Raw genomic sequence first — 8,124 nt, forward strand, 5'->3', positions numbered from 1 at the left:
GAATGCACGAAGAGCCCATGGAGCTGGGGGAGTGGGGGTGGGGTGGTCTAATAGATCGGGGTGGCTTTTTTTTAAAGAGATCGCACTGCCTGCTCGTGGGTAAGCTTGGCCAGTGTAGGAACTATGTGGTTCTGCCCAACATCACCTAGCTAGAGCTTGCCTAGCCAGCGGGACATCACAAAAGGGCTAACAGTGGAAGGGTTTCCCTGTACGGTTACAGGTGCCGGGACCACGTGAGGTCAGGGAAGACCTGGTCAGATGGCCGAGCAAAGGGAACACTTTGTAGAGGGAAGCTGTGGTCCATCCCATGGGGTTTGGAGGACAGCTTTGTTTGGAGGAGAGAGGAGTTCTTGGGAGCCTGTGATCAAAAGAAGAGTTGCTTCTGCTGCCCCCGCACCCCCCCCCAAGCAAAGCAAAAGGGGTCACTGTTGGGCAAGGCCCCACCCCTGTTTGATGGAGACGGTCCAGGTGTGTTCCCTAGGTTTCTTTCTAAAGAGATCACACCTCTTTGTTGCTGGTACCTTGCTGGCCATTCTGGGAGAGGTGATTTAAAGTTCTTTGCTAAAGGTACAATTCCAAGGATAAGGCCGGAACATGGCGGCCATTAAGGATCAGGCGGGCTGGGCAGTCTCGTCTCAGGCTCTCACGGGCTGAACTGGGTTTCAGCCAGGTTGTTCCTTCCGCAAGCTCTGAGGAAGAATGACTTTCAAATTCATTTAGTGTTGGTTAACCTCAGGTCTGGGGATCTGGTTTCCTTGCTGACAGCCAAGGCCAAGAATAACAACCCTGGGGGTGTCCGCCTCTTTTCTCCCATGGCGGGTCTTCTTCAAAGCCAGCACCAGAGAATCTCTCTTGTACCACAGGCCTCACGTGCTTCAGTCTCTCTTTCTGGAAGAGCCTGACCCTGTTTCCAACACTCCCCCTGATTAGGTCAGTCTACTGACTTCCCATCACTCACTTTGAAACAGCCTCAGCTCAGGCTGCTGTCAGGTTCTCATGACCTGGGACTGGCCCTGACCTTCTGATTTTCCTTCCTCTGTCTCCCAAGTGCTGCAGTTTTAATCAAGCGCCCCTGTACAATTCAATATACAACACTCTCTCTCTCTCTCTCTCTCTCTCTCTCTCTCTCTCTCTTTCTCCCTCCCTCCCTCCAGTTTTTCTTTTTTCGGGGGTGGGGGGTGGGGGGGATGGGACACGGTTTTCTGTGTAGCCCTGGCTGTCCTAAAACTTGCTCTGAGGACCAGGCTGGCCTAGAGCTCAGAGATCCCCCTGGCTGTCTCTAGTGCTGGAATTAAAGGCATGTGCCACCACTGTCTGGCTGGCAGCACCCTACTTCCACCCCCCAAGGTCATTACCACATGGACAGAGTGACATACTCTTTGTATTACAAGTTCTCAGACTTATACTGGGGTAACCCCACCAGGCAGCAGGAAACACTTTGCTAACTACTCCACATACTGAAGGAGGACCCTTGTTGGGGAGGGCTGCTGTGTCAAAATACCACAGCTCCTAAATGGCACCCACTCCTGATTCTGTAAGCCAGAAATCACAGGACAAGATGCCAGCAAAGTCAAGAGCTGAGAAGGGCCCTCCTGGGCTTGGACTTCCATCTGCTCAACGAACTTTATGTCAGAAAGAAAGCCTTAGGAAAACTCTGTGGTCTCTTTTTATACATATATTAATCCCATTTGCTCAGACCCTCAACCCTCCTGGCCTTATCACTTCCAAAGCTTCAATTTACTTCCTAAGACTATTTGGAGTTAAGAGTTCAGCATGGGTGAACAACCTGAGGCAAGTCCCAGAGGATCACAAGTTCTAGACCAGCCTGAGCTACACAGCCAGAACTCAAAACAGTGGCTGCTTACCCCTCCCCCCAGCACCCTGTGGGCTAGTCCCAGTTGGCGTAGCTCTGGCTGGGATCCTGTTGGCCACTTTAAAGACTTTGAGCTTAACTTTACAGTTTGAGATGCCCCAGGGGCTGGTTAGGTAAAGTACGCTGTGATGATCCTTTCCTGGATCTGCGTTTGGTCATTTTCAGGAAGCACCGACTACCCGATCACAATGTGTCGTTCACATCATGAAAACAGCTCTCAGTGCTTTGTCCAGTAACCTGTTTCAGGGGTGGCAACCCTGCCAGGCTTTCAGAGGCTCTGAGAGGAGGGGCTTTGGGGAAATGATCCAAACACGCAAGTTCTGCCTCTGCCACTGGGATGGCCGTAGATGACCCCAGAACCTGACGAGACTGCTGGAAGGTAATGGAGTTGTGGAAGTTGCAGGCTAGCTGAAGAAAGTGGGTCAGTGGGGAGCGTATCTTTCCCTTCCTCCTCTGCTTCTCGGCCACCGTGAGGTGAACAGCCTCCATTATCTGCTCCTGACGCCATAATGTTCAAGGCTTGCCTCAAGTCCAAGGCATGAACTAAAACTAGGAGCTAAAGTAAATCTTCCCTTATTTCTCTCATGTATTTGTCACAGTGATGATTAGGGGCTGGAGAGGTGGCACTGGGTGATATTCTAGGGCAGGGATTCTCAACTTTCCCAATGCTGTATAAGTCTTTAAAACAGTCCCTCATGTTGTGGTGACCCCAACCATAAAATTATTTTCATTGCTATTTTATAACTAATTTTGCTACTGTTATGAATCATAATGCAAATATCTGATACCCAGGATGTCTGATATGTCACCCTGTGAGGGTCGAGGCCCTTTCGATAGGTTGAGAACTGGTCAGACAGAATTGAGACAGAGGACCTAGGTTAATTTCCCAGGACTGCACGGCAGTTAAGAATGTCTCCAGTTCCAGGGGCTCCTGATGCTGTCTTCTAGCCTCTGTTGGCTAGAAGGCACACATGTGGTATACAACATACAGAACACCTATACACATTAAATAAGAAAAATTTAAAAAGTCTGATTAACACAGGTGGAATGCCTTAGTCAAAAATCCTGAGAAGTATTTTGCTTAAAGATTCCACTGGTGTTTAATTTATTTTTATTGCCCTGTAAAGGTTTGTTTAACCCCACACAGTGGGAGAAATATGCCGCCTGTGTTTGTAATCTGCCTTATTACCACTCCCTCAGGAGGAAAATCTTCCCAGATAAAACTCACAGCTCCGTGCTTCCCAGCTGCCCTTTAGAAGTGGTGTAATCTGGGCGGGACGACAGCAAAGACGTGTGTCAGGCTAGGCTTGCGCTGGCCTGGTCCTCCCTGGTTGGGACATCTCCCAGGGCCTGTGTGGATGAAGTCTACCGTCCTCTGTGACCCTCCCTTCTGCAGCCCTGTCACATTGCTGTGCCTGTGTTGTCCACATCTGATGTCCGGGGCAAGCAAACGAGCTGAGCTCCCACAGAGGGGCCCATCCTTGGTCCTCCCCTCGAGCCTGAGCTTCAGCGTGTTTCCATTTATACCCACTTGGTTTATTTACTAAACGCTCAGTGGCAGCCCCAGCATCTCCCGGTATCACATTTCCGTCTTCAGCAGGACAGCTGTGCTGATGGTCCTTGGAATCTTTTTCATGCTAGGCAGGGTGACACATGCCTTTAGTCTCAGCAGGGTAAGCGACATTAAATGTTAGCCTTTTTTTTTTTTTTTTGGAGACAGGGTCTAGCTATGTAGATAGATCAGATTTGCCCTCACAGAGATCCACAAGCTTCTGCCTCTTGGATGCTGGGATTAAGATACTCAGCTAATATTAGTCTTATCTGCCAAGCACTCTAAAACTTTTGTTTAGCACAAGGAATTCAGAACTTGTTCACTCTCTCACCTTGTAAGATTTCATTGTGTTCATCTATTTATCGCCCCCATCTTGTGACAGCTTAATGCAGATGTTCGAATTCCCTCCCACCAATAAAATGCTTGTTCACATCTAACCCATTCTTGGAATCTCTTTAATTTTCTTTTAATTTCTTTTAAAACTAGCCAATCTTGAAAGACTGTGAGGTTGGACACCAGCTAATGGGGGACACACACAGTTACTACCTGCCCTGGGACAAAAGCCCAGGGACTGGAGAGATGGCCTGGCAGTTAAGAACACTGGCTGCTCTTCCAGGTGACTCAGACTCTATCCCCAGAACCCACGTGGCAGCTTTAACAACCTTCTGTCCCAGGGGGATCTGTCCCAGACACACTGCATGCGTGTGGTGCACAGACATGAAACACGCAGGCAAAATGCTCCTGGACATATACTTTGTTTTTGGTTTTGTTTTAAGAGCTTCCTATCCTGGTGTGCTTGGTAGCCCATTTGGACCTTGCCGGGTCCTTTTTGCAAAAATAATGCTCTTTCTAAGCCATATTCACTGTGTGTTCCTCTGGAAATTCATTATGGCAGCATTTAGGAAGTAGAAGCAGGGGGTTTCTGTGAACTCAGGCCAGTGTGGTCTACATAACAAGTTTCAGGCCAGTTGGGGTTATATAGTGAGACCCTTGCCTCATTTTTTTTCTTTTTCTCTTCAAAATTCTGGAAAACCATGGAGTGAGTGAGTAAGTGTGTGTGTGAGAGAGAGAGGAAGAGGGAGAGGGAGAGGGAGACAGAGAAAGAGAGATGTCTAAGCGCTGTGACTGAGTCCAGTTTAAAGGTGCAGCTCACCCAGGCAGGGAAGGCATGGCAGTTGGATCAAGAGAGTGCCCTCTTCTGGACGAATCAGGAAAGCACACAGTAGGCCGTCAACACTCAGCTGATGTTCTCCTTTCCCCCCTTTAATTCGGTGTAGGACCCCAGCTCCTGGGACAGTGACACCTACCCTCGGTGTGGTTCTTCACTCAGTTAAATCTCTCTAGAGACGCTCTCCTAGGCTGGCCAGAGGTGTGTGTGTGTCTCAGAGGTGATTCTAAATCCAGTCAAGTTTATCATGAAGCTTAGCGATCACAAATACAGATGGTGGGAGGTAAGGAATCACTCAGCTGTCTGTCCATTTATCTACCTGACAAATACTTACTGGGTATTTAGCAGCTGAACACCCTCAGATGTCAAGTGACTTCTGTGAACAAAAGGCATGGACTCACCGCCGTTATAGAGCCTACATTCTACTGCAGAGTCAGGCAAGAAAAGAAAAACAACCTACATCTGGTTTGATCAATGCTGAGGAGAAAAACAGAGGAGGAAGGGTCATGGTATGGAGGTGCCATTGTGGTTAGAACACAGGCTCTTAGCATGCCCAGACCTGAAGGGTATCAGACGACAAATCACATGTGCCCTAGCTTTCAGGGAAGACCACTTTAGTGACTGAAGCATTGTGTGCAGAAGTCCTGAGGTGGCAATGTGCTAAGGGAAGGCAGGAGTGGGTAGAGTAAGGAAGAACGGGTGCAGGAGAGAGAGCAAAGCAAGGTAAATCTAAGACCTGCAGTGTGGACTACGCAGTGCTGGCACGTGGGGGCAAGGAATTCAGATTTTATTCTAGTTATTTACATACATGTATTTACTCATGTATACGTGCACACATGTGTGCCACCATACTCACAGAGGCCAGAGATCCCCTCTCAGGAGTCAGTTCTCTCCTTGTACTGTGTAGGTAGGACACACAGTTTGTCTGGTATTGGCTGTTGGCAGCAAATACCTCTGTCTGCTGAGCCATCTCGGTGGCCCCTATATTTATTCTAAACGAAGGATCATGTGACACATCTAGTGGTGTAGATGAAATTCTCTGGGACAGGGCATAGCAATTAGTCAGGCAGAGAAGGCCCAAGGCCAGGTACAGAGCCATACCCAGGTAACATCCCCTCAGCCCTATGGACTCCTGCAGCCATGTGAGATAGGGAGGCAGATATAATAGACATAGATACCCCAATTGCTGGTTCTGCACTCAACTCAAAGGCATCTGTTCATTTCTGTGATTTTGTAACATCAGCGTGTTACCAAACTGTCCTGCGCTGTGGCCGCTGCCCTCTGACAAGAACCTTCATTTGTGTTAGAAATTGAATTAGACTCAGGTCCCTTGACTCACAGGAAGGTCAGGGCAGAGAACTCAGCAGGAGGTGTGTGTGGAGGGTGTGTGGACTTGTTAGGGGGTGTGTGCATGTGACTATGTGGGTAGGCATGCACATGTGTGTACATGTATGTAGAAGCCTATGTTTGAAGCCTCTTTCCTCAATTATCTTCACCTTTTATGTTTTTGGGAAAGGGTCTCTCCCTAAACATGAAGCTCATTGATTTGCTAGGCTGGGTACAAACCAAGACTTGTAAGTGCAGACATTATGGAAAAGTTCCAATCTGTACAACGCCAACTTAAAGATAAGAGGAAGCTGGCACAGAGGTTAGAGCGCTGCTCTTCTAGAAGAGCCAAGGTTGCTTTCCAGCACACGTCACGTGGCTTATAACTTTCCTGTAACTCCAGCTCCAGGAGATATGACACATCTTCTGGCCTCCACAAATACCTACAGATATGTGGCACATGCTCATAAATAAAACGGAAACTGAATGTTTAGAAAACAAACTCACTTCAAAAAGAAGAAATATTTTTGAGCCAATAGTAGTGGCACACATCTTTAATCTCAACACTCAGGAGGCAAAGGCAAGCAGATCTCTCTTTGAGTTCAGGGCCAGCCTGGTCTATGTACAGAGCTCCAGGACAGCCAGGGTTACACAAAGACCCTCTCAAACAAACAAACAAACAAAACAAGCAAACGAGCAAAATCCCTGCTAAGGGGGCTGGGGATTTAGCTCAGTGGTAGAGCACTTACCTAGGAAGCGCAAGGCCCTGGGTTCGGTCCCCAGCTCCGAAAAAAAGAACCAAAAAAAAAAAAAAAAAAATCCCTGCTAAGATGTTTTTGCTGCTTTGGGGTTCCTATCAATGACATCGGTTTTTTGCCTTTTGTTTTTGAGGCAGGTTCTCACGATGTGGCCCTGACATCCTGAAACTGGCTGTCTGTAGATCACCTTGTCCTAGAACATTCAGAGATCCAGCTGCCCCTGCCTCCTGAGCACTGGGATTGAAGATGTGTGTCACCGTGGGCAGAGTCTCAGGTGACAGGCCACCTGCTGACATTAGTTGTCTCCTGTTAAGTGGTACCAGAAGGATACCACACCTCTGCCCTGCCTGATGTTCTCAGCTTCCCCCAGACTGGTTTTCCTTACTCCTCTGAGGTGTCTCCACTTCTACCCTTGACCTCTCTGGCTTTGAGGACATCATGAGAACTACTCTACTGGGGAAATAGCTTCAGTCCTAGTTTGGACTGGTTTGACACTTGGCTTTGAGTATTCCTGTCTTGTCTTAAACAACAGGGGAAAATGCTATCTCCAAGCCCCCTTTCCTCTTCCCCCTCTCTCTCCCCCTACCCCTACTCCTCTTCTCTTCTCCTCCCCTACTCCCTAGGTAGGGGATCAAACCTGGGGCTTCACACATTCTCAGCAGGTACTCTAGAGCTAAACTATAGCCCTATGCTTAAAATTTGTAAAAACTTTATTATAAAAAACACCACACGCCAAAATTACCCGGAAGTCCACACATCTCAGAAAACGTCTACAGGGTTCGAATGCCATTCTCAGTGTGGAGCTGCACACTGGACCTCACACCTCCCTACTGAATATACTCTGTGCACTTACGCACCGGTCTTAGTTTGGGTTTCATTTCTGTGAAGCGATACCATGACCATGGCAACTCTTATAACAGAAAACATTTCATTAGGGCTGGCTTCACGTCCAGAGATTTGGTCCGTTATCTTCATGGTGGGGAGCACAGCAGCATGCAGGCAGACATAGTGCTGGAGAGATAGCTGAGAATTCTACATCTTGATCTGCAGACAGCAGGAGACACTAGGAGCAGCTTAATCCTAGGAGCCCTTAAAGCCTGCCCTGACAGTGACCCACTTCCTCCAATAAGACCACACCTACTCCAACAAGGCCACACCTCCTAGTAGTGCCACTTCCTATGGGCCAAGCATTCAAACACGTGAGTCTATGGGGATCATGCCTATTCAAACCATGACCACCAAAACCAAAAAATCCATGACAGGGTTAAAACTAGGAAAACAGTTAACGTTATATCCTCTGTCATTATTGTGTTCATCTTTATCCAGTCCTCCTCAGCCCCTCACATTTAGCCTTTCTTCTCTTCATGCTGTGCTGTGTCCACATGTGCGCTGGTTTACAGGTATGTATATATATTATTGGCAGGTTCTGAATATGAAGGAGAAAATG

This window comes from Rattus norvegicus, chromosome 16, assembly GCF_021556685.1.
Source record: "Rattus norvegicus strain SHRSP/BbbUtx chromosome 16, alternate assembly SHRSP_T2T, whole genome shotgun sequence".
Taxonomy (NCBI): domain Eukaryota; kingdom Metazoa; phylum Chordata; class Mammalia; order Rodentia; family Muridae; genus Rattus; species Rattus norvegicus.